Below are 27,744 nucleotides of genomic sequence, written 5' to 3' on the forward strand. Positions count from 1 at the left end.
TCATATGCTGTACCATGTAACTCAATACTACCTGCCTCATGGCCGGGTCACCGGTGATTAAACTGGTTCCCCCACAAAACTTGTTTGGTGAGGAGGGTGGCTAGTCTCCCTGAAGGATTAAAGACAAGACCCTCCAAAGGGTGAATGAACCCTTTTTCGGGGTCAACCGCCAACTAGCACTGTATATATATATATATATATATATATATATATATATATATATATATATATATATATATATGTGTGTGTGTGTGTGTGTGTGTGTGTGTGTGTGTGTGTGTGTGTGTGTGTGTGTGTGTGTGTGTGTGTTGGGGTAGAGAGGGCTCCCGTAAGCCGTGGTGAAGGCAACCTTTCTAGAAGTAAATCTCTGATTAAAATAAAAACACAAAGCGGGAGACCAGTACCCGCATTAAGCTGATCTACAGTTTAACTTGTTGCTGGCTATCTTGCTCTTGCTTGTTGCTGAATCTCAAAGTTTTGAACCGAGAGAGAGACTCAGCTGTCGTACAAAGCTAAAACTCTGTAACATCATCTTTGTATAGATACTCCCTCATGCATTTTGGCTCATGTCTGAGGGAGTGGCACTCGTATGACAAGACGTTACAATCGTCATATATATATATATGCTATGATGTCATTGTGAGCAAACAAACGGACAGGGTACGGATTTATTGGGATAGATAAAGATACATAATTTTTTAAATGCCATTTATTTGCTTATTTGTTATGCTTTAATTTGTCATGCCCTCATTTGTCGTGCCTAAATTTCACACGTATAGATAATCACCAAGAGCCATTGGCCATACTTTAATTTGTCGTGGTTTAATTTGTCGTACCTTCATTTGTTGTGTCTAAATTCCACACGTATAGATAATTATCGGAACCATTTGTCATGCCTTAATTCCGCGTTTTGATTTGGGTTGCCTTAATTTGTTGTGTCTTAATTTTCATGTCTTAATTTCATACGAATAAATAATTATCAGGAGACATTTGTCGTAGTTTCATTTGTCGTACCTTAATTTGTCATACATTAATTTGTCGTACATTAATTTTCTGTTTTAACTTATTTTAACGTGTTTTTTTCTTGCAAATAAATCTAATTTAATCATGTTGAGTTAAAAAACTGATTTAAATCTCTCTCTCTCTCTCTCTCTCTCTCTCTCTCTCTCTCTCTCTCTCTCTCTCTCTCTCTCTCTCTCTCTCAAATATAAATACAAATACAAAATACTATTTTCCTGGATGCCATAATACAAATACAAATACAAATTACTTTTTCTTGTGATGTTAAAATACAAATACAAATACATTAAAATTGTATTTAAATACAATTGAAATACAAATACGATTGTATTTGATCCAACCCTATCTATAACATGCGTATACTAGCATGGATATGTCTTATCAGTAGCAAGTATATGTGAAAAGTTTACTGGCAGTCAGAAGTTTTAATTTTAAGGATGATTAAGGAAAAGAAACAGTGATAAATTGAATATTTAAATGTCTAAATCAGGAATCTCTCTCTCTCTCTCTCTCTCTCTCTCTGTCTCTCTCCCTCTCTCTCTCTCTCTCATATATATATATATATATATATATATATATATATATATATATATATATATATATAAACTCAAATCGTCTTGCTTGAGCATTTAAACTGTCTATTCGGTTTGTGACTTCAGGTTGTAAAAAATTGTCTTCTTACCTATTTCATGACCGCCTTATCTTAAGTCCGATATTAAAAGCATACACAAGGTCAACAGTATTTTTCTGTTTTAACTTATTTTAACGTGTTTTCCTTACAAATAAATGTAATTTAACCACGTTGAATTAAAAAAAAACTGATTCAAATAACCATAATCATATTTATAACTATATTTAGCGCTTTTAGTAGCACTCTTATGGATTCTGACAATTTATTTTTTTAGGCCTTACTTAAAAATATTTTCTCTTCAAGGAGGGGGGAGGCAGGAACTTGGTTTTAGTAGTGCCTTCAGTATGGTCTCCTTAATTGTAATTAGTACTTGCAGTAGTGCTCTGGGGGCTTCCTGAGTTTTATTTTTTTCACTCGTCACATAAAAATGTTTTCTCAAGACAATAAAAGACAATATAATCTCAAGATCACTTTTTATTTTGAACGTCTTTCATCTTACCCTTTAAAGGCCAACGGGTAGACTAAATAAAAATAATGACGAAGGAGGAGCAGACCAAACTTTTCTCAAAGTGAAAAGTCGTAAAAAAAAAAAAATAAATAAAATAATAATGGCGGGGGAGGGGCTGAAGGAGCCAACGTCAAATCGGGGTTGTAAATCGGTTCTGAAAATTGGGGATCGATTTACTAGAACGTTGTATGTGCAACTGAATCTCCTTCACAATCTTTGAATATTGATTTCTTTCCATTATTTTATAATCTGATAGCCTGGTGCCCAATAGTCCACAGAAATAATTGAAAAAAGACAAAAAATTGTAAGTAGGGTGCCGATTGTTCAGGTGCACCTACATATTTTAAAAAATATTTTCTGTACCCAAGTTCTGCGTGATTAAAACTAGAACTTGATTTAAAGAAAATAAGTTTTTCGTGTCCAAAATTATTTATTTACTATTATTTTATTTGCAGTTTTTATTGCAAGTTGGAATTGTTTAAAAAATAAAACAAAACAAAAAACAAACAAAGCAAATATGTTTTTCTAATATAAAAAGAAAACTACTTAATCAATTTACATACTTAAAAAACTATTTTTTTTTACGACACAACCCAGCGTAGTTTACCTCTTAAAAAGAAATTAAAATCTACTTTTTGTGCCTAATACGTTTGAACGCCCTTTAATCTAATATAAAAGAAGAAGTTGTTTTTTTTAATAATTAAAAATTAAATTAATTTTAGTGTTGAGATCACTTCCCTATATAAATAAATGTAAAATTAAACCCCACTTCTTGGCGACGTAGCGAGACATATAATCGTTAGCATTTTTTCAAGTTTGATGGCAAGGGTTGGGCAAAAAAGGGAAATAGAATGGGGGCGGTGTCATAAGTTCCAAACATTTTAAAAATATGTAGAAACGTGTGTGTGTGTGTGTGTGTGTGTGTGTGTGTGTGTGTGTGTGTGTGTGTGTGTGTGTGTGTGTGTGGAGGGAGTTTTCACGTTTTTAAAGATTTGTTTTGAAAAGGTCTCATTATATATATATATATATATATATATATATATATATATATATATATATATATATATATATATATACTTAATCAGTTAATTATTATTTCCTGATATTTTAAGGCTGTTAACATACACAGGCGCACAAAAAACTTGGGTGAAACTATACAATGCACACTCTCTCACTGTATTTTTTGTTTTCGTTTTTTTTTTTTCAATTTTTAAAAAAATATTTTTTAATAATTTTTAATAATTTTTAATTAATTTTAATTTAATTAAATTTTAATTAATTTTTAATAATTTTTTAAAAATTAATTTTAATTTAATTTTTAAAATTGATTTTAATTCAATTAAATTTTAATTAATTTTTTATAATTTTTAAAAAATATTTTTTAATAATTTGTAATAATTTTTTTCTTATATAATAGATCTTTCATTTAAGCTAAGAGCAATAATGTATGTTAAGATATTTATTATCAAATATATTCCGTATTGTTTTCACTGGTGGCTATGTTTGTTTACGTGCGCATGTTATGTGCATTCAATTTTTGCACGTGCATGCGAAATTGCGTATTGTGTTCACTGGTCGCCACGTTTGTTTTCGCGTGCGCGCGTATTCATATTTTTGCGCGTTTATACATTAATTCTGTATACTCACTATTCCATAGCTAGCTATAACGTATACTGAGCAAACGGGTCACGGACAGTGTAGTATTATTATAGAGTCGTGATTTCAAAAATAAAATAAAAAGTATTTGGGTGTCAACATTTAGATTCGAAACCGAAACTGTAACATTCAAAGCTGGTAACGTTACCACTGTACAAATATGACACGCACGAACTAATTAAAAATTAAAAATTTTAAATAATTTAAGATGAATATACAAAATGTATAACTATTTTTTCGATTTTGAACCCCTTTTTAATCCTTTAAAAACTATTTTAATCGGCTAAAGACCCATAAAAGAATGTCCGTAAAATTCCAATCAGTTGAGACCCTTATTGCTGCTCTGCGACTATAAGTTCCGGGGGAGATAGAGTTTGAAAATATGGATAAAGACAGACAGACATACAGACAGACATATAACCTTTTATATATTAGATTAATAAAATTGGGTTTAATTACTTCCTGGGTCTATTATGTACTCCTTTCTATACTCCTTTCTGGTTTCACTTTCTTTATGTAGGATTTCCTAAAAATGAACTTTGCTAACGACCCCCACAATTTCGTCACTTTGCTTTTGTGGCTTTTGCCAGAGCATGTAAAGTGTCTTAATTTTCCATGCCTAAATATCACAAGAATCAACAGGAACAATTTGTTGTGTCTTAAGTTGTCGTGCCTAATTATCACATGAACAGAGAATCAACAGGGATTATTTGTCGTGCCTTAATTTGTCGTGCACAAATAGCAAAAGCGTAGACAAAATAAATGAATAGACAACTAACTAACTAAATAAATAAATAAAAATAACGAATAAAAAACGCGCGAAAGATCATGTTTCTCTCGTTCGTTTCTATAATGCGCTTTGCAAATGACACCAGATAAAAACTTCCCAAAATCGAATAAACAATGTATAAGGAGAAGATTTAAAAAACTGACAAAAAAAAAAAAAAAAAAATCGGTGAATCCGATTAAATATTTCAGTTGAGAAATTACAAATAACGAGACAATTTTAATGTCGCCGTAAACCGATCATTTTTGAGCGACATTAATCCGTTATATAACAAGTCGTTTTATTTTTATTTTGAAATCTGATTCTGTAATCACAACTAATTAATCTTTTGAACTAAATAATGTGAAAAAAAAAATAATAACACGGGATTAATAGGTTCTTTATTACAATTGACTCGATTAGCGAAAACAAAAAAAAATCGGTTAATTTACACAAAGTTACGTTAATTTTAAACTCAGCTATTGATAATGCGTCTACAAATGTCGCAGACAGAACATTTTGAAAGTTATATATCTACCTCACACGACGGGATGATGTGACACAAAGTTTGGAAAGTGGGATTGATTAGTCAACAGAGGAAGGACCCTCTGACTCGCAAAAAAAAAAAAAAGAATGTCTGAGAATCCCCGTCGGCATTCCCCGACAGGAGCGCTTCAGGCGATTAGCAATAAGGTGAGTAGAAAGTGAACCGTGTGTTAACTTTTCGGCGGCATCCTAACCCTCACTTCCCTTATTTTGTTTTTTAGTCCATGAGCGAAGTTTCTGACGAAGGGGGAAGAATTGCTGTTTTCTGGGTTGGAATCTATAAAACTTGTCGGTGGCTAGTTTTTGACTTTAAGTAGTATTTTTCTTTGCTCCTTTCATCAAGTGGTTTTATGCCTTGTCCGAAGTAATTTCCATAAAAAAATTAACCCATTCTCAAAGAGAGAAGACAAAGCCCGGGACGATGAACTTCTAAGGACTGCTTAGGACTAGCAATATACCTCAGTCAACAAGGAAAAAAAAACATTTAAGATATTGCTTAAACTCTGTTGGCTTTGGCGACGTGAGAAAATTTGAAAACTGACCAAATTCGCCACACTCAAAATAAATTAATTAGACAATATATATATATATATATATATATATATATATATATATATATATATATATATATATATATATATATATATATATATATATATAAATATATATACATTTTTAAATCTTTAAGAAATTATGAATACATTATTATTTTGTTGACAAGAGATTTGGAAACATTTGTTTCAACCCTTTTCACCCGAATCCTAACCTTAACCCTAACCTTAACCACTCCACCTTTCCTGCAAAAAATGTAAGAGCGACAATAGACTTTTTTTTGGGGGGGGGGAGAAAAGTAAAGATATTCAAGATTAAAAGATATTCAAATTTAAATTCAAGCATTGAAAGAGCCGGACGATAACTTTTTTCCCCCAGCCAAGGAGGTTATGTATTCGGTCGAGTTTGTCACTATGGTTGATTGCATAGAGCCCAGCATCCACATGGCACGCCTTTGCTGTTGACGATTCTCGTTTGGTATTTTAATACAACAATATTTAATCCATATTCGATTAATATTCAATTAGTATTCGATCAGTATGAGAAATAGTGTGGCTATGACAACGCATTTTTGTAGAAAAATATCAAACACAAAATACAGCTCAGACTTCAACAACAACTAAACGGTTTCTGTAACGGACATTGCAAGGGACATTGTAACGGACATTGCAACGGACATTGTAATGGACATTGAAACGGACATTGTAACGGGCATTGCAACGGACATTGTAACGGACATTGCAACGGACATTGCAACGGACATTGCATAATTTCCGGTTTTGACCTCTGAGTATCTATTTTTACAGGCTAAAACCAAATCGAACGTTTTCCCGATGTCCAAATACTCTATACATAACGTTGTAGACCAAATATTCAGGGAGAAGTTTGGTAGAGATACATTGCACACACATCGATAAGGTCACTTTTTTATATATGCTAGCAGGTCCGGTTGTAAAATACGGATAAATATTATGTATTAATTCATGCAAATTTTATTTATTTATTTATTTATTAATAGCAGGACTCGTGTACCGGCGTTGCCCAGTGGAAGCATGGCTTCCAGCCCACCTGAAAAGAAAAAAGAAAAAAAAAAACAATTAAACTACGGTTGTTAGTGGGGGACACTTAGGTCCATGAAATAGCGGGCACTGGCGCCCGTGGCCAAAATAAAAGTAGGTGGCGAAGTACCGACGCATTTCATATAGATATATTTATATATTGAAGTGTTTAGCTTCCAAATAATAGCGTCTTTTATGTTATGATTTGTTCCGGAAAAAATACGGAATGTTATAAAAAGAAATATGTTGTAGAAATAAAATTGAAGGCAACAAATAAGTTCGTTTTATTTAGTTCAATAAACTTTTATATTTGTTTCTTTTTCCGTATAATAATTTTTAAAAAAACGCAATTGTTTGGGAGCTAACCTCTTCAATTTAGTCACGAGTTAACATGTTCAATATAGCCATATTAGACTTCCGTATTTTTTCTACATCGGCATAATAATAAAAAACGCAAATATGCAGGAGCTAACCTCTTCAATTTAGTCACGAGTTAACATTCTCAACTCTCTATTTACCATGAATGTAGGTAATGTTCAAGGTTAAAAAAAAAATTTAAATTAGTTGTTTCTCGCCGCCTTTCACATTCCTCCTAATTTGGCAACATTTATAACTTTTCTGGTAATCTGTAAACGAATAACACATGTAAAATTGTCGCTGATAAATAGTCTTGCCATGAGTCAAACCAAGTGCGCACGTGCGTTGTTTGGCTGGACGTCGGAAAGCAAAACGTTTTATTTTTTTGCGACAATTGTAGATGCGGTATTCAGTATTATAATACGATAGAGAGAGAGAGAGAGAGAGAGAGAGAGAGAGAGAGAGAGAGAGAGAGAGAGAGAGAGAGAGAGCATATAAAATATCGTAAAATCGCATGGAAAAGAGAAAATAATTTACAAATTACACTTCCGCAGTTTGTTAATTGTTTTCTGTTATTTTTTTTTTTATTTTTTAGGAGAAATATTGATACAAAAGACGAAAATATTTGGAAGCTTAACTCTTCAAATGCATAAAATGCGACAGTTTTAAACAGCACTAATGTACACTTAGTGTGTTTGATAGTGAAAAAAATTCGAGAAACTGTAATTTTGTTGAGGTTTTGACGAAGTCGTCGTAGTGGTAGTCGTCGTCGTCGTAGTCGTAGTCGTCGTCGTAGTCGTCGTCGTCGTAGTCGTAGTCGTCGTCGTAGTCGTCGTCGTAGTCGTCGTCGTCGTAGTCGTAGTCGTCGTCGTAGTCGTAGTCGTAGTCGTCGTCGTAGTCGTCGTCGTAGTCGTCGTCGTAGTCGCGATAAAATTGTGATTGTTTGTTCTTTTATCAGAGAAATCTTAAAATAAAAACGCAAAAATCTTGGAGCCAAACTTTTCAATATATGAATATATATGAAATGCGACGGTTTGAAACATCACCAATACACATGTAGTGTGTTTAATGGTAAAAAGAACTCGAGAAAGTGTAATTTTGTTGATGTTTTGACGAAGGGGATTCTTATAGTGGGTAGGGTGTTTTAAACTTTGTATAAGAAAGCAAATAAATGGTTTATTTAACGTTCGTTTAATGATTTTCTCTCTCTTGTAATTTTCGAGCTTACATGCCTGAAATGGCCTATGCAATAAATGAACTTGACATCGGACGCAATGATGTCTGTTAGTGACGCCATATTTTAATTTTAGTAAGCTTCTCGAACGGCTGTGCTTTTACTGTTGTCAAAGTGCCATTTTTACCTATTTATTCACAGTTGCCATTTTTACCGGTGCCATTTTTACAATGCCATTTCTACCGTGTTATTTTTCCGATGCCATTTTTACCGGTGCCATTATTACCGAGCACCCATAAATATCAATATCATAAATGTCAAAAAGACACCATTTATAGAAATGTAAATAATAAAAATTCTCGGCACTTCTGCAGATCAGCAGCATGCCAGCAACGGGTACGAATTATCGACACCTGTTCTTTGAATGAGAAACGACCTCTATCGGCCGTTCTGTGAACCTCAAATATAAACAAGCTTCTCTGATAACAAAAAAAATATAAAATAACGAAATAAATAACACAAAAATATATGAAAATCGAAACATTTATTGTATAAAAATGTATCAAAATATAATTTTGATGTTTTAATATTATCGCTTTTTAATGAGGGATTTATAACTGAAAATAAATATGATAAAATCATGAAACATTTATAGATTGTTTTTAGATTTTTGGGGGGGTCCCCCGGCAAAAGGAGGGTGGACCTGTAAATTCACCCTTCTCCGTTCGTTCGTTCGTCCGTTCGTCTGTCCACACTATTCTCTTGGAATATTTTTAAATTTTGCACAAACATTAAACATGATATGAGTAAAAAAAAAGTAACAGAACGGATTTAAAAAAAAAATTGATGCCTTGGGTTTTTATAAAACTATAGAATAAAAGATAACGAACTGGAGTTTCATTCTATATTCAAAAGCAACTTTATTTGTCATCCTCGTTAGTAGCATTAGTAGAAGACAGGAACGGGTTAGTAGGTTGAAGTGTTCTTGTGTAAAGATAGAATTAATATATTGCCGGCTTGTTGAGGAGAGAACAGTTCAGTCAACACGTGCTTGCAGTTAGCAGTCGTTGGGAGGAAGAAGGCTGGTTAACGGAGAAAGAAAGAGCAAAGTCTTCAGTGTATTTAACTGTTGTAGTGTGTGTGTGTGTGTGTGTGTGTGTGTGTGTGTGTGTGTGTGTGTGTGTGTGTGCGTGCGTGCGTGTGTGTGTGTGTGTCGGTGTATCGACAAAGGCAGTTCTACAGCATGATAAAGAATGCTCGTTTAGGTACCGCACGTGGAAACAAATTGGAGTTAGAAGGTCGCCATGTTAATCTGTTGTACTAACGTTGGGCCTGGGGCCAAAGGCCCAGGCTTATGTCTGCTGCCAGCTGAAGCCAGTGAGAAAGAGGAGTAAGAGTTTCAGATTTCGCCTTTTATGTACTCGGTCACGTGATTGAGAGCTGGTTTGTGATTGGGTAAGCCAGGGAGAAAATGGATTTTAAATCTCGAGCCACGAGAATTAGCTCCTGCCTGTGTTTGTAGCAAGTTTTGGCTGCTACAAAACTTTCTGAAAAGTTGCAAATAACTGATTTCTATATAATTTTGTTTGTCTATACTTCGCGATAACTCTTGGGTGTACCCCAGGGGTTCTTTTAGGGCAAATAAAAACACTCAATTTTTGGGACTATTTTACCATATTTGTCCCAATTTTTCTGTGTATGTCTATTTAGCAGTTTTGCATGGTGCTGAACTCAAATTTAAATATGTTAAGGCCTTCGGGACTTTTGGGGCTAAATCGGGGGTGGGTGTAAATGATTGAATTAGTTATTTCTTTTTTTGCATGATGCAGAACTCAAATTTACAGATGTTAAAGCCTGAAACTGCACCATTTGTTTATTTTCACTAGGATTTGACATCACCTGGGAGCTTTTGGGGCTAAATGGGGGTGGTAATTTTTTATGCCTCGTTCACTGTGCACTCACGGGGGGCCATGTATGCTTCACTTGCTTTTGTTTTTACGGTAAGTTTGAATATAAATATAGCAAAATATAATTTAAAAAACATTAAACATTTACAGAGCTTTAAGTTTTTTTTTTGTATAGTAAGATTGTATACAAACGTATCAAAATATTTTAGCGTATAAAAATGTATCAAAATGTATTTTCAATTTTTTAATATTTTTTTTTCAATGAGTGATTTTCATTGAAAACTTTTTGGAATATATTGTCATTTATTACATTTGCACAGTTATAAGGGATATAGTCCCCTTATTTGTCCAAAAAACCCTTTTCACCACCTACTTTAAAATGTTTTTTCTTTTTTTTATCTAGTATGGGTTATATGTTAGAAGCTTAGTTTTAGTAGTTGTCTGGAATCTCCCTTAATTTTATTGAGTGCTTTCAATAGAGCTCTGGATTCATCCTGAGTTTTCTTTTCATTGATAACTTCTGAAATTGTTTTTGTTTTATCTACTATATAATAAAATGATTACAGAAATTCCCCTCAGGACCAAATTATCTTAGATTTGCAGCAAATTTATTATGTGTAGACTATTAGCCACAATCTTATGTAACTTTAGAATTTCATTATAGACACATTTACTTGTTATAAAATCCGACATTTCATCCGAGAAGAAACATCACGATTACATCTATAAACGAAACAACATCACGATCGCAACATCTACAAAGGAAGCAGTTCCGATTTTCCCTTCTATTTCTAAAGTAATCCTACCGCCACCTCTCTATACTGAAAGGAAATATACGCATTGGGCAGATATTGTGTTGCGCCCTTATAAGCTGGTTTGCAAAATCACAGAAATAACATATCAATTCCCTTCTCCGATCTATATATAATACTGTCTCCCCACACTAATTCCGCTTAATCTGATTGGCTGAACTAGGAACATTCTTATATTCCAGATTAACGGTATTAGAATGTTAACACTATTTCCCGAATCTAACATGGCGTGCCAATGATACCTATTTTCTCCTATGCGAAATTTGCTGCTTCATATTACGAATTATGAAAAAAAAAAGTTACGAACGAAAGACAGAGATAGAGAGAGAGATAGAGAGAGAGAGAGAGGTGAGAGAGAGGTGAGAGAGAGATAGAAAGGGATAGAGATAGAGAGATAAATATACTACTAACTGGGGTGTTGATATTTTCCGGCATGCTCTGCATATTCGCACACACACACACACACTCTCTCTCTCTCTCTCTCTCTCTCTCTCTCTCTCTCAGTAGATAATATTCAGCTGTGAAATGTTTATTTATATGCCTTCGACATAATAAAAACTGAAACGACCGATACAGCGAGAGAACGAGTAAGAGAGAGATAAATTGACAAATAGAAAGCGAGAGAGAACAAAAATTACCAACCAAGAGAGAGAGAGAGAGAGAGAGAGAGAGAGCGTGTGCAAATTACAAAAGGATATATATATATACAAAAGGATATCTATCTCTCTCTATCTCTCTCTCTCTCTCTCTCTCTATATATATATATATATATATATATATATATATATATATATATATATATATATATATATATATATATATATTCTTCAGAATAAAATTACCTAACAATCAACTGGTATGGAAACCTGTGATTATGTCTTAAAAAATATTATTGGCAGTAATATTCTATAAGTACTATCCCATCTAAATAAAAATTGCTTGATATACAAGATAGAAATTTTTTTACCGGATTCATTATATAAGCAAAGAAAATTTCTCCATGAAAATGCCTACTTCGGACTATTACCTTGTGATGTGGATAACTAAAAATACAGATTGGATCATTTTACCACACTACTATCAAAGACATTCACTTCGAATTTTACCATGCAATTTGGATGTGTATTATTCTCATTAACTTCCCTTACTCTATGATATTTAGATACTTAAAAAAAAACTTTTAATCGTGATTTTCCATGTCTCACTGACTTTAACAAATAAGGTTTAAACCATTATAATTATTTGCTAATATTTTCTCCTCTGAAGAGATGGTAGACATCGAAATCCTATAGGATAAGGAGTTATAATATTTCAAATGTATTCTTTGCTTACATAGAATAATAAAACATCTTTTGATTTGAAATTTAACCATTTCACGTCATAGATTTTAAAATTTATTGAATGACTAAAATTTATATAATATATATATATATATATATATATATATATATATATATATATATATATATGTGTGTGTGTGTGTGTGTGATCTAATTATTTCCACAATCAAACAATGCCGCAATTCGCAAAAACTATGAAGGCGCAGATCAGAAGTCAAAGACTCTAGTTTCACCTTCGTTTGGGCTCATCAGCTGAACATATTTGAACTCAGGATCTGAAACTAAAATCACCTGCAGTGAGGCGAGCACCTTGCCACCTGAGTCCAGATATATTCAACTGATGATCCCAAAGGAGAGCGAAACTTAGATTTTAAATTTGAAACTAGTTTTTAAATTTATTTAATTTTTTATTGTTATTCCAATTAGATTTACTTTTACATTTTTTTGCTGATTAACTACGCTTCAATCACATTATACTTTTTTAGGGGGTGGGGAATAAATTTTTACATTAGGTCCACCTCCATTAATTTTTTTTATATGACGCTTTTTATACCTTTACGACTATTAGAAGTTGGGAGGTTGGTAGTGTCTATTCCGAAAGCCTGTTTATTCCGAAAGCCGTTCTTAACATGACATTTGGTTGAAGATTGAAGAAGTGGGAAGTAATATTGTTAGTACTCGTACCATACACCGCACTCTACATCAAATTGGTGTGCATGGCTGTCAACCCAGGGGAAAGCCTCTTCTGAAGACGATACACAAGAAAGCTGTGAACAGTTTGCTGAAGACATGTCAACAAAGTACATGGATTACTGGAATCATATCCTATGGTCTGATAAGATGAAGATTCATTTGTTTGGTGTCAATGGCTTTAAACATGTGTGGCCGCGACCAGATGAGGAGTAAAATGATAAGTGAGTCGTGCCTACAGTCAATCATGATAGAGGGAATGTCAGGGCTTGGGGCTATGTGAGTGCTGAAGATGCTGGAAAGTTACATTTCATTGAGAGAAACATGAACTCCAACATGTATTGTGAAATAATGTAGTAGAGTATGATCCCCTCCCCCAGAAATTGGATCGGAGAGCAGTGTTCCAGCATGACAATGACCCAAAACAAACATCCAAGACAACCACTGCTTTACTGAAGAGGCTGAGGGTAAAGGTGATGGACTGGCTAAGCATGTCTCCAGACTTGAACCCAATAGAATATCGGTTGAGGGATCCTCAAGTAGGAGATATTGATAGCTGACACAGTGTACGTTACTACTGACAACTTTCCCTAATGGTGTGTACTCACTTTTGTTGGAAGGAGTTTAAATTTTTATGAGTTATTTTGTGGGGAAAATAAATTAACTCTGCTATGTTAGACAGGCTATTTTTCTCTGTATCAAAGTGTCATTTCTTCAGTGTTTTCCCATGAAGAGATATACTTAAACAGCTGCAGACATGTGAGGGGTGTACTCACTTTTGGGATACACAGTATATATATATATATATATATATATATATATATATATATATATATATATATATATATATATATATATATATATATTGATTGATTGATTGATTGATTGTTGGAGAGCTATTGGCTACACATTAGCAAACGTGTTTCAATGACCCCCTAGCAGGGAAAATCACCTCATCAGGCCAAAAACCGTCCACCTTTTTTTTCCCTGCTAGGGGGTCATTGAAACACGTTTGCTAATGTGTAGCCAATAGCTCTCCAACAATCAATATATTGCTCTGTTTCATGCATTGAGCACTCTTTGGAATGACATATTGTGTTGTTGTTATGAGTTACTGAAAAATTCTACCAAGAGTATAAGCACATATATATATATATATATATATATATATATATATATATATGCTTATATCTTGAGATGTCTGATCGTTAAAAGCACATTCATAATATCCATAACGTTTTTATAGATTTAAAAACTGAGCAGAAAACGAACTCTAAAGCATCAAACGTTTTTACGAGTGTGTTATTACCTCTCCACGTGTCATTAACGTTTCGAAAGCATAAAGTAACAATATTTATGAAAAACTGGTTTCATTTTAGATTTTATCTGATTTCGAACATTTGATTTTTTGTATAGTTTTAAAGGTTAAAAACTTCAAAGACTATATATTGAGTATTTGAATATGTATGGCTAGGTTCCCTTCCTCTCATTTGGATACTTTTCTGGTACCAAAGGTACGAAAGTTTTTTTTCTGATAAAATACAAAAATAATCATAAAATAACTTTAAATATGGTCACTAAAACTAGATTGCAAGCTAGGTCTTGGCAGTCCTCAGAAATAGTGAGTTCCCCTAGGGCTTACCACCCAAGGAGGTCGGATATATCTCGACAGGGTCAAGTCGTTGTCATGAGTAATATAGAAGTAGGAACTCCTTCTTTCGAAGTGGTAAATGGGACTTGTTCGTCCGAAAATAATTTTAAGGTTGCTCCTTGTGGAGCACCCTTATGTAAAACTTGTAATATTCTTATAACATCGAATGAATATAAGTAAAATGTGACTAATAAAATTTATTCTGTTATAAATCATTCTAAAGAAGATTTGTTATGTAGGTCCCAAAATTTAGTCTACCTGTTTTCCTGTAAAAACTGTAATTTACAATACGTAGGAGAAACTGTAATGCCTCTAAATAAACGCATGAATTTGCATAGGACTAGCACTAAGGGATGTATTCATGTTGTTAAACATTTTAAAGAAACCTGTAGTCAGTCGTCTTTTTCCGTACAAATAATTGAAAAATTTAAATGTGATGGATATAATAGTCTAGGTAATGTAGATAACGATATCCTAAGGATGCGCCAGGATAAGGAAGACGAAATAATTAAAAGAAATGCGAGAAATTTACGCATATGGGTTGAATATTAAAGTTAAAAAAATAACCTACAAGATTCTGAAATTATAGGTAGATTATATCCAGTTTTGCCTCGCTACGGTATTAGAGATAGAACTTATGTTAATAGAAATAATAGAGAATCGGCTATTTCATGCGAGGACTTTTTTTTTAGTAAAATTAAAGATATTATTATTAATCAAATTTCTGAGTCGTTCAATTATTTAAAAAAACTTCTTAATCAAACAAAAGGTTTTGAAGGAAATAGCATCGAAAATATTATTACAACCGGATACGATATATAAGAAGGACTATTTCATTCAATGGTATGGTTATATTCTCGATATAATCGACACTAAATTATATAAGTCACCTGAAGACGGTATAAAAAAGAAATTTAGAAATGTTTGTGTAGTTGTGTATGAAAATAAAGGTTTTGATGATGTAAATTTACCTAAAATATTTAATAAACAAACAAAAATACAATTACTACCTAACGGGTTACAGATAAAAGATCAAAAACCAATAGTTACATATAAACTAGGGCCAACAATACGCAATAAGGTTTTCGATTATAAAAAAACGGCAGAACATATGAATATAAATGATAATATTATAAATATTCCAGAATGTGAATTCAATTCCTCTCCTTTCTGTAATAATGAGTTAAAACGTGTAATTACAGGAGATTTAAAGATAGTAAATAATTCTAAATTAAGGAAACTCCTTAGTAAGGGTCCGAATTATAGAGAGCCTAAATTACACTAAATGCGTTAAAGAAGTAACTAAAACACTAGAAGGTTTTAGTTTAGCTATGGTAAAGAAATATAAATTAGCACAGTCTACGTTTGAAGCATGGAAAAATAGTATACTTGAATGCGTAAATGAAAAGGTTAAACATATAAAAAAAATTTAAACACTCGAGAAAACGCAATCCTCTTTTAAAAATTCAGAAATACTGGAGGAACTTAAAATACTTCAAGACAAGTTTGTAATAGTTCCGATTGATAAAACGGCAAATGATATAGCTTTTATATGTAAAAAATATTATATACAACGTTTATTGATAGAAGTAGGAATTATAGGTAACGTTTCAGATACCTATAAATTTAGTAATATTAATTTAGATAGCATTATTATGAATAATAGTATTATTAGTGAAAAAGTAGGATTAAAGTTAGATGAAAAAAAAACAACAAAAATCTTCCATGTATGTATTGGATACCTAAAATGCACAAGAATCCAGTTAGTGCTAGATTTATTGTAGAATCAAAGACGTGCATTACTAAACCTTTAAGTAAAGCTATATCTAAAATATTTAAATTAATTATAAATCAAATAAATAATTTTCACATGAAAAGAAAATTCTATAGTAATATAAATCTATTTTGGGTAGTAAATAATTCCCAACTAGTGAAAGAAAAATTAGATAAAATAAATTCCGGAATAAAAGCAAAATCTATAGCTACTTATGATTTTAGTACGCTATATACTAAAATTCCGCACGAAAAACTTATAAAAGGATTAAATGATACTGTAGATTTAGCTTTTGAAGGTGGCAAAGGTAAATATATAGACTTTTCTAACTCTAAAGCTTTCTGGTGTAAAAATAAAAATAGCAAAACGAGTGTTTCTAAAGGTATTTTAAAAATACTTATAAGTCATTTTATTAAAGAATGCTATTTTCAAATAGGGAATAAAATATTACTCCAAACGATAGGTATCCCAATGGGATTGGATCCTGCACCATTTTGGGCAAATTTTTATTTACATAGACTCGAGTATATGTTATCACTAATAAAAACTGATATATCTAAAACATAATTTTCATGGGTGTAGGAGATTTATAGATTACCTTATATGTATAAACGATAATGATGAATTCGAAAAAAGATAAGCATCTTATATATCCAGATGAATTAGAATTAAATTGTGAACTCTATGACAACAGGCTACATTTCTGGATTTAGATATAAAAATTGAGGATGGGAGGTTTCTTTATAAAATATTTGATAAAAGAAACGCTTTCCCCTTCCAAATAGTACGTATGCCCCATAAAGATAGTACCTGCCCTGTTTTTATGTTTTATGGAACCATTATGTCTGAGTTTTTGAGAATAGCTCGCGTTACTTTAAAATTAATAGATTTTATACCCCCAGTTTCTAGTTTTGTAATAAGGATGATAAAACAAGGTGGGATAAAACTAAAATATTTTAACAGTTAAAGAAAGCATTTTTTCGTTTTCCTGATGCTTTTGAATCGTTTAAGATTAATCAGAATATATTAATAAAGGAAATCCAAAATTATACTAGTAATGTATAAAATGTATTTATAATTACATTAAAAAAATGTATATATGTATAAATATTTTTAACCTTTATATATTTAATTTTCAATAAATAAGAATGTAAATATACAAAACACTAATCATAGTGGGGGCGATAAATAGTCAAATCGATTAATCCTAATCTTATAAATACAAGACTGGTAAATTAAAAAATATATCCATTTTAAAATTTGGAAACAGGTAAGAAATTCATTTTTATAGCATGAAAAGGTTAGATAATGCAATTAAGAATAGGAAATTAGATTAAATATTTGTAACATGTCTTCTTCCTAAGATTAAGGGAGGTGGTGTTTGATCAACACTGCTGGGGAGCCATGATGTAATATGCTGTTTTGTTTTTAAATCCCCGAAACAGTGTTTCATGGAAAGCAACTGATGATCCTTTAAAAAAATAAAATTATTAGTGCTATGATAAATTCTAGAGCCGTCTGATCCAGTGATTGCAGGTGATTGAATGACTTACTGACGAGATGGTTTTCTAACGAATGATAAAAAATTATATTTTTTGTATAGTTTTAAAGGTTAAAAACTTCAAAGACTATATATATATATATATATATATATATATATATATATATATATATATATATATATATATATATATATATATCAAACAAAAAATAAATGAGGATAAATATTAGTATTTAATATATTGAATTTTTAAATTTATTTTTGTTTAATATATATATATATATATATATATATATATATATATGCCCTAGTGATGGAGCGATTCCAATATATCTTCCGATTCCGATTCTTTATCTTCTATATTTCTATACTTTTTTGTGTATTGATATTTGTATTAAAACCCCTGTTTTCTTTTTATTTAAAAAGAAAATACAACTTTTTTATATATGGGTCGCGGAGTTGCATTCACTAGCAAAAGTATTAGCTAATTTGCATATTCTTTTAAACATTCATTTTAATTAATTTCTATTAGTTTTTTCGGGTTTCTTATGAGATGATCGTCTTTAGTTAACTATTACGTGTAATTATATTCATGCAGATATTCTACATGAGTTATACTTGCGTAATATTTGCGTAAAAACGTTATAGTTAACACAAAACTCTTTCCGTATATATTTATGTATACGTATATATTTTTGTTTAAAAAATTTTGACTACTAAACTCCTCCTAGAGATTTTGGTCTACAGACATGAAACTTTATATATAGGTCTTTAAACCCACGCGAAAGATTATGTGTTTTAAGCAAAATATCATATTTAAGCGTATTTTACGACCGGGCAATGCTGGGCACCCTGCTAGTAAATTTCTAAATATTTAACTACTAGAAGTACCTGCTTATCGGCATTGCCCGATGGAAGCGTGACCCCTCCTCTTCGAAAAAAATTAAAGTACTGTTGTTGTTGTTGTTGTTGTTGTTGTTGTTGTTGTTGTTCTTGCTTCCCAACCTCCTCATGCTGCGAACGGCTTTCGGAATAGACACCCCCAACTCCTTATGGTAAGAACGGCTATTGGAATTTCAAGAACGGGTGGAGAGAGGAGGTGTAGTAAGGGTAATGAGCAACATCCGGCCGTAAAAAAAAAAGTAATTAAAAAATAGACGCAGTAGGTAGCCCGGATGGAGAGGGGTGAAAACACTCCTGTCCAGTTAGCCGTTGAAACTGGTAATATTGACTAGTTACTTACCGACCGTGACTAAATATAGTTCGTCTCTATGTTTTACTAAGAAGCAGAAATTTATATAAGAAAGAAAACAGGGAATCCTATCCTGAGGAAATGAAACGAGACTTCTTTTGTGTATTTATCATTTATTATATTTTTTTTATTAATTACTACAGTACTTGGTTTCAATTATTTCACTTATCATCGTTAAAAAAATCATAATAAATAAAACCAAAATAAAAATAAAACCCAAAAAACAAATGAAGGTGTATCGTTTCATTTCGATACTAATAAAAAAACAAATAAAAAGGAAAACAAAAACAAACAATAAAACTGTTTGAATTCGATTATAAAAATAACTAAGAAAAATGGAGAAAAAAAGAGAGAGGGCCTACATGAGAGAATGGAGGCTGTCGACAGGAAGAATTTGTCAAGTCATTAAACTTATTTGGGGATATATTTTAACTCTCTCCTTTGTCCCGACGTGCACATATATTTTATATAATAGTAAATATTTTATTTTATTCGTATTCCCACCCGTCTCGCTCTTTTTTCTCTCTCGATAAAATTTACACGCACACCCAACTAAGTCTCTGCTCTTACGTATACGGCATAATTGCATTGAAACACCGATTCTCATTAGGTTATCGAAGTGATGTGGAGCCTAGCCAGTGCCAGATGAGTGACCATTTGGGAATGCTGGGCGCTGTATGCCATTTTCCGTTGACCAGGATATACATGCGATTGGAGACCACTTGTGAATTTGATGTTCCTAGAAACTTCCTTATTCGAAGGAAGCCGGTATAGCTTTCCAGGACTATGTATAATGGGTTCGGTATTGGTAACACTACTATGTAAAAGTCTTTCTACTTAAAATGCAGTTTTTGATTCAGCCCCCTGAATTTAGTTAATTTCTGCGACGCTAATTGGTTGGAAGATTTCATATATATATATATATATATATATATATATAGTAATTTATAAAATATATATATAAATTACTAACTAGCTCTACCTACGTATTGAGCACTTTTGAAGTAAATACTTAAAGTTTACGCATAAATCTATACTTTCGTATATTAAATTTATATGAGTAAATGAAGTAGTTATATATATATATATATATATATATATATATATATATATATATATATTACATTTTTTTTTTTGCCGCTTACGTTCGCGAAAGTGTTTAGTTTTCCAGAAGCTTCATAATATGCTTTATAAGAACGCACGAGTTGTAAATGTATCGTTTAATTGTATGTTTAAGGTGTAGGCTATATATGTATATAATTGGTTAATAAATATTTTGAAGACGCGTTATATATATATATATATATATATATATATATATATATATATATATATATACTAGCAAGACTCGTTAACCGGCATTGTCCGGTGGAAGCCCCCCCCCCCCGCAAAAAAGTAAACTACGGTTGTTGATAACCCGCAGGTACTATTTGAATCTGAAAAAAGCAAATAAGGTAATGCTTAAATTCGTATGCAATAATAAAATCAGGAAAAATGTTCCATTAGAATAAGAAGAGAAAGTGTAAACAGATTTAGAATCTAGGGATTCTCAGTGTATATGAATTGTTTAGATTGATAGAAACTCCCCATGTTAAGAACGGCTTTCGGAATAGGCACCACCAACCTTCCCTTCGAATAGACACCCCCTACATGCCCATATAAAGAACGTATATCGGAGCAAAGCACCTCTTTTTATTTGGGAGTGGTAGATAAATAAATCCTCCAAATTTAACCATGAAAATCGTAGGCAGCATACTCACCCGCCATTGATATGGTTGTGACATATCGATAAGAGAGAAGTGGATTTTTGTATCGCGCAGGGGAGTACAAATCTGGCAGACATTAAATTAAAGTGCAGAATACATGTGTTTATATCTCTAGAAGTACTTGTCTGCGCAAGATTTTCGTAATCAGAATAGACGAAAACATCTAAAAGTGATCATTGTAACGAAAAATGTGGAGGTGGACGAAATGTAAAAATTTAGCCTCGCAAAAATGTTAAACAAATGTTAAACGCATGTAAAACAAATGTAACCATCAATCTAGTAAATGGCAAAAGGCAAAAGTCGTGATTGTAACGAAAAATGTGGAGGTGGACGTAATGTTTTAATTACCCCCCCCAACAAATGTTAACTTGTGTACGTGTAAAGAAATGTAACCGTCAACCTTACTAGTAAATGATAAAATCAAAAAACAAAAATAAACAAAGGTGAACATGTTTTAGTTGATTGTGCACCTTTGCAACTTCGTTATTTATATAGGTTAAATTCAAACCTCATGATCTCTTTTTTTATATTAAATTATTAGGTGGAAGCACAGAATAGTTACCAAACACCCCCTTCTCCCCATGTTACGAATGGCTTTCAAAATGATAATGTTATTATTTCAGCACGGTTAAAAGAGCACAAGTACCCATGTTTATTTTCTATGGCAGGTTTTTATTTGAGGGGGTAGGGTCGGTACCGCTGTGTCGGTAGTTCGAACATCTTTACATTTTTAAATGATGCTGCCCGTGCACTTTTGCCCCGCGCTATTTCTAAATTTTTTATTCAGGTTAAATTTAAGCTTGCTTCACGATATATATATATTTTTTTATTGAATTTAGGTGAAAGCACAGAATAGTTACCAAACACCCTCCCCTCCCCATGTTAAGAATGGTTTTCAAAATAATAATGTTGTTATTTCAGTAAGGAGAAGAAGAGCACAAGTACCCATGTATTTGTTTCATGGCATGTTTTTATTGAGGGGGTTTGGTCGATACTGCCACCTCGCTATTTTGAAATATTTTATTCAGGTTAAATTCAAGCTTCACGATATCTTTTTTGTTTTTGTTATGAAATTGTTAGGTGGAAGAACAGAATAGTTACCAAACACTTTGCCCTCTTTGAAGAGGTGAGGCGATATTACCGTGTCGGTAGTTCGAAAACGTAGATTCCATGAACAAAGCTTCTTTCTTAGAACTGCACTCCTGTGGAATTGTCTTTCGTTTTCCTGCTTTCCAGCTGACTACAATATGGTTGTCTACAAGTCCAACGTAAACAAGTTCTTGATTTGCCGTTCCACTTAAGTTTATCGAATTTCCATTACTAACGATTACTATATTGTCCAATTGACTACTGCACACTCTTAACCCTTATCCTCGAGTGGTCTCTGGGCCTTGATAAGCCTTTGTAAAAAAAAATGTGTACTTTTACCACCTCGCTATTTTTCGATATTTCATTCAGGTTAAATGCAAACTTCACGATATCTTTTTTTTTTTTTTTATGAAATTGTTAGGTGGAAAAACATTTACAAAACACTCTCCCCTCCCCATTTTTTTTCTTCATGACAGGTTTTTATCTGAAGAGGTGAAAGCGATATCGCATGGGTAAATGTCGATATCGGAATACCCTGGCCAAAATCATCGCTAAAAAATCGTCCACATCCATCAAACTTAAACATCGAATTGGAAACTCAAAAACAAAATGAAACAAACTTTATTTTATTATTACCAGAAAAGATGTATTTCTCCTGTTATTATTTTAGTAAGAACGAATTACTAATTCATTATCTTTCTTACTAAAGTGAAATAAAATTATTAATTCTTTTATTTTTTCCCGTGCGCACTTGAATACAATTCACTGAAAATAAAATAAATAAATAACATGACGTTATTTGTCAACTAACACGACAAGTAAACAAGATTATATGATTTTGGCCCGAAAGCCAATGAATGAAAAGCTCTCAAAACTTTCAATCTTTTAATTAAATGAGAATTTGCTAAGAATTTTAAAGTCGTGAATTTTTAATCGACAGTTCACAGGCTTTTCCTATTTCGCTTAATTTTTGTAAACAAAGCAATTTTAATTGTTTCTAATAGTTATTTCGTGACTACTCAAAAACATTTGAACTGTCGAATAAAAAGCCATGGCCTTAAAATTCTTAAAAAATTCTCATAATATAAAGTTTGTTTCATTTTGTTTTCGAGTTTCCGATTCGATGTTTAAGTTTGATGGACGTGGACGATTTTTTAGTGCTGATTTGGCCAGGGTCTCGAGATTTAGGCGAACATGTTTTGTAAACCAGGTATATGTTTAAATTTGTTTTGAGATTTCCTGACGTGCAAGGATAGACGGAGAAGACTGTGTTTGTATATAAATTATTTTCCTTACGCACGTTAGTTCCATGAAGTAAGGCTATCAGTAGTTAACTGTGTGTTTATGAGCGGCTAATAGTTTTTATTTTCTTTTTAGCGCGCGCTAGTGTGTCCTGTGGCTAGCGGCAGAAGTGAGGTAATCGATATAAGAAAATCCGACCGTAATTATGACAGTTTTTACCTGTGAATGTCTGTGTTATATGAGGTTAGCAATATGTAAATGTCGGTTTTTGAGTAGTTAATATCCTTTAAATGTTGTTCTTTTTAGCGTTAGTATCTCTTGTGGAGGGCGATGCCATGTTTGTTAATTTTTAGAAGTGTTCGTTAAGGTAGGAATTCGTTTCATTTTAGAATATGAGAATGTCCGGTTTCAGCCAATCGTAAGCGCCGGAACATGTCGGGGAGAAGTTATTTATTTGGATTCGGAAATCAGAAAGTATATGTTATCATCCAGTTATGGAGAGTGTAATCTCACTGTACTGTGATAACTGGTCGCTGTGGTAGGACTAAATATATAAAGAGGAAAGTAGTGACCCCTTCCTCTTATAATGTCGCGAATGTGATGGTGGTTCTCTACGGATGAAACGTAACATTTTGATATCACGACTGAATGTGTATGTAACAGTGTTCAAGAGTTACATAAGGTGGTCGGTAATAGTTTAGATATAATAGGATTGTATGTGGCATCTGTTAATGCAAATCTATGGTAATTTGGTTTCTATTATATACAGGATATATATATATATATATATATATATATATATATATATATATATATATATATATATAGTCTGAGTAGGATTATCCATTAAAGGCATTGAGTGAAATTTGAAAATAAAATAAGAAACGTGTTACATTTAACACTTCACAGCCAAATAACAACGCGATTTTTTAAAAACTTTATAAAATAAACGGATGTTTATTTTTAAAGAGAGATATATTTCGGAGATATACACTCCTTTTTCAATCTGTATATATATATATATATATATATATATATATATATATATATATATATATATATATTATTCTTCGTCATGATGTTGAATGGAAGAATTTTAAGTTAAGTTCACTTGATGTTAGCTGTGTTTTTTTTTCTGTAGTCGGATAATTACGCGTGGTCGCGCGTGATTTGAAAGTCTGGGTAGGTTTATCCATTAAAGGCGTTGAGTGAAATTTGAAAATCAAATAAGAGACGTGTTACATTTAACAAATAACAACGCGATTTTTTTTTTAACTTTAAAAATAAACGTTTCTTATTTGATTTTCAAATTTCACTCAACGCCTTTAATGGATAAACCTACCCAGACTTTCAAATCACGCGCGACCACGCGTAATTATCCGGCTACAGAAAAAAAACCCACAGCTACCATCAAGTGGAGTTAACTTAAAATTCTTCCATTCAACATCATGATGAATAATAAGAAATATATATATATATATATATATATATATATATATATATATATATATATGTATATATATATGTATATATATATATATGTATATATATATGTATATATATGTATATATATGTATATATATGTATATGTATATATATATATGTATATATATATATATGTATATATATGTATATATATATATATATATATATATATATATATATATATATAAACTATATGTACCCGGCCACGCGTTGCTGTGGCTCAGTTTGTTAAAATGGAACACATGTGAAAGTAGAGAAAAGTGTGATTCTTTTTTTTCAAGAGAATGTACAAATTATTTTTTTAACAGATGTTAAGAAAATAAACAGAAAAATACTTCCATCATTAATTATGCAAAAAAGTAAATAAAATGTTGATTTAGTGTTTCAATATGCTTATAAATTACGATAAAACTTGCTGAGTATGCACTGTTTTACGGTTGTTGTAAAAATGGAACGGAAACTTCAATTTTGCTTCCTTTTAATCTTTCTTAATTTTTTAATTGTGCCCCCCCAAACGAATATAATGAAAACAGTAACATTCAACAATTGTACTTTATGTATATAAAACACAAAATATTTATTAAAAAAAAATTTTTTTAAAAGTTAATAACGAAAGGGAAATAATTCCATTTTTAAACGAAAAAGTCAGTTTACCTAATTTACTGTATTAATGCTATTTTTTTTTAAGCAAGAAAAAAAAAGGTAAATATCCAGATACGCTACTACAGAACACCGACCACTCTAATTTGTTTTTTATAGGTAATTGAGGTCGCTGACAACGAATCTGATAGTCAAATTTGGGGCAAATTTACCGTTTGCATGGTATTTACCCCTGAACCCACGAACTTCTTTCCACCATTTTGCAGCATCCGTTTATGCTACGCGCATGCACGCTGTAGCATAAACGATGGCTTCACCAAGCAAACTATGTTGGGGGAGGGGATTTTTTTTTCCAGGACATAGAATTTTCTAATTTTCAAAAATACATTATAGCGCTTTTTGGGTGGAAAATTTAAAATTAGCTGAAAAAGAAATAAAATAAGAAAAGGAAAGGACGCCAAGTTGGAGTAGGGGGGTAATTTATCTGTTTTTTTTTTACCTGGAACATCGAATTTTCAAATTTTCCGTAAGTAACGCACCGACATTTACCAATTAGAACACCATTTAACATTTTCCAAAGATTTTACTTTGTACATTGGGGGCGCGAGCGGGGGGGGGGGAGCGGATGTGATGTTTGCGCGCGCGCGCCCCAACATCACATCCCCCCAAACAAATTAGAGTGGTCGGTGTTCTGTAGTAGCGTATCTGGATATTTACCAAAAAAAAAATATTTAGGTTTGGCTATAAATTCCTAAACTCATTTCACCCTAAATAATTTAGGTGACTGAAATAGGAATCTAATTGAATCTTTAATTTCCTGAATAGTATCCGATAATTCATTTTTCTTCGAGTTATATCGAATACATTAATACGGACTTTAGGGGCTTTTTTCGTAATGTTACTGTAAAAATTATTTTTTATTGTTACAAATTACTATGCTTTAAAAAAAGCAAAAATAAATTCTTGCGTTTTTTATTCACTACTGAAAACCATAACTTTAGTAAAGGTATTTTTTGTTTGAACAAAATAAAACATTTTCACCGAGAGTTAAGTAAAAATAATTAGTTCATTATATTCTGCGATCATTATTTGAAAAATACTGCAATTTTCATTAAAATTCGTTAATTTCCTGATTTTTGGTGAATTTTTAAGTAAAGGGAGGAATCAAAATGTGTATACACTTTGAGCGTCGGCATTCATTTTGCGACCACGTGTGGTTAATTTAAATTAAAGTTCAATCACATGGTTACATTATCAATAAACCCATTGAAAATTTACCGATATTGTAAACACATTCTGTTTACATTAAGCCTGTGGTGTTTTTTTAGTGATGCAATGTTGTCAACTGAGATTTTTAAAAAACTGCGAGATCAGGAGAAAGAAATGTCCAGAAAATCGCTAGCCAGTTTGGCAGAAAAGTAACTTGTCTTGCCTTTGATAACATTTATTTGTTATATATTTGTTTTTTGACAACTTTTTCGAATCTATGTGTACAGTAATACAAACCCGTGTACAGTAATACAGACCCCTTCGGGGAGATTGGAATGCCCCCCCCCACCTAAAATGTACTTGGAAAAATCGATTTTATAGTGAGATTTAAGAATGGTTAGTCGAAAAAAAGGTGAAAAACAAAACAAATAATCAATAAATAATTGTTACCAAAGGCAATAAATGCTACTTTTTTTTACTTACATGAATGAGTTTATTTTATGTTTTAAAGTATTTTCAAGCAATCTAATGCGGGTATCTGGGTGCTAAATACCTCCAGATTTTCTAGAATTTCCCGCTAGATTGTAAACGAAATCTCCAGATCTAGCAGGAAAACCGCTAAATTGTAACACTGATCACGTGACAGGAAGCGGTAATAAATAATTGTCCCTAAATAAAAAAAATGGCCTCTCCGTACAAAGAAATCCAGCTATTTATCATAGAAAAATTAAGTATAATGTTATAATTAAAAAGGAATATATAAAAACACACATGGATATAGTAAACATATTATATCAAAACATGGAAGCCATCCGTCCAGTGGTTTTTTAGACAATTAACTCCGAACGAACCAACATTTACATTTTTATATATATAGATAAGTCGATAAGCTAATATATAATAGTTCTCATTCCTGCATAATTACTTTGAAGGAAGGATAAAATTCACTTACATCAGTTATCTCCAAGAGTTGTCGGAATCCTCTTGAAAATTCTGAGATTTGCTAAAATTCTATTTGTTCGATGATGGATGAATGAATTTATATAAATAAGTCTGGTATTGCCAAAAGTTTAATGTGAACTGCTTTGCTCCTTGCCATGTGTATATTTTATATATAATCGCTTCTTTCTAAAGTATAGCGCATGTAACCAGTTCTCT

The 27,744-nt window shown here is 32.0% G+C and overlaps 1 protein-coding gene across 1 annotated transcript in view; it reads left to right on the forward strand.

The window, feature by feature from the left end:
• Positions 1-5,066: 5,066 nt before the first annotated feature.
• The window catches only part of LOC145277088 (uncharacterized), a 75,380-nt gene continuing 52,702 nt past the window's right edge, over positions 5,067-27,744 (forward strand). Inside the window, exon 1 of the mRNA XM_080128754.1 lies at positions 5,067-5,274. The gene's annotated coding sequence lies outside the window, so the exon portion shown is untranslated. The remainder of the gene's footprint in view (positions 5,275-27,744) is intronic.

Source organism: Euprymna scolopes, chromosome 5 (assembly GCF_053919585.1).
Source record: "Euprymna scolopes isolate OS-2025 chromosome 5, ASM5391958v1, whole genome shotgun sequence".
Classification (NCBI taxonomy): domain Eukaryota; kingdom Metazoa; phylum Mollusca; class Cephalopoda; order Sepiida; family Sepiolidae; genus Euprymna; species Euprymna scolopes.